Below are 1,168 nucleotides of genomic sequence, written 5' to 3' on the forward strand. Positions count from 1 at the left end.
AATATCAATATCCAAAAAATCAGTGAGATTCCTCTACAGTAGCAAAGAAAAGGTAGAGAAAGAAACTAAGAAAGAAATACTATTTACAATAGCCAATGACAAACAGAGATACTTGGGAGTGAACCTAACTAGAGACACAAAAGACCTATGTAAAGAGAATGACGAACATTTCTGCAAGACACAATAAAGGGCTAAATAAATGGGGAAATGTGCCCTGTTCATGGATAGGAAGAGTTAATATTGTGAAAATAACAATCATATAAAAAACAAACTACATGTTCAACCCAATGCCAATATAGATACCAAATGCATTTTTCAAGGAGATTGAAAGGGAAATTGTGAAGTTTATTTGGAGAGAAAAGAGACCTTCAATAAGCAAATCACTTCTGAGAAATAAAAATGAAGTAGGAAGCATAGCAATGACCTCAAAACCCACTACTTACAGCAGTAGTAAGCAAAACAGCATGATACTGGTACAATGACAGGCACATAGACCAATGGAACAGAACTGGGAACTCATTAATAAACTCAGCTATATATGGTCATCTGATATTTGACAAGGAAATAAAATCTACTAAATTGGGAAATGACAATCTCTTCAACAAATGGTGCTGGTAAAAGTGGACTGCTATCAGCAGAAAGCTAAAACAGGATCCACATCTCACACCATACACACACAAAAAAATTAACTTAAGATGAGTCAGAGACCTGAGAGTAAAGCCCCAAACCATAAAGTTCATCAGAGACAAACTGGGATCAAGCTTAGAAGGCCTAGTGTATGATATAAAGAGACTGCCAAATACAGCCAGAAATGCACAATCTGGAGAGAATAACATTTATGAATGGTACCTTCTAAAGATTAAATACCAGTGCACATCAAAAACTTTTTCCAACAGAGTGAAAAGAAACCTACTTATTGGTAAAAAAACATTTGGCCATACCATTTCAGACAAGGGTCTCATATATAATGTTTACAGAATCCTACAGGGCCTCCACAAGAAAAATACTGATTACAATTACAAAATGGACAAAAGACAGGGAAAGACTTTTCACAGAGGAAGACATCCAAATGGTCAATAGACACATGAAGAAATGCTCAAAATCACTGGCAATAAGAGAGATGCAAATAAAGACCACAATGAGATACCATCTCACCCCAGTAGTAGTG

The sequence above is a fragment of the Elephantulus edwardii genome, unplaced genomic scaffold, assembly GCF_000299155.1.
Source record: "Elephantulus edwardii isolate Elephantulus edwardi_28Jun2011 unplaced genomic scaffold, EleEdw1.0 scaffold00124, whole genome shotgun sequence".
Taxonomy (NCBI): domain Eukaryota; kingdom Metazoa; phylum Chordata; class Mammalia; order Macroscelidea; family Macroscelididae; genus Elephantulus; species Elephantulus edwardii.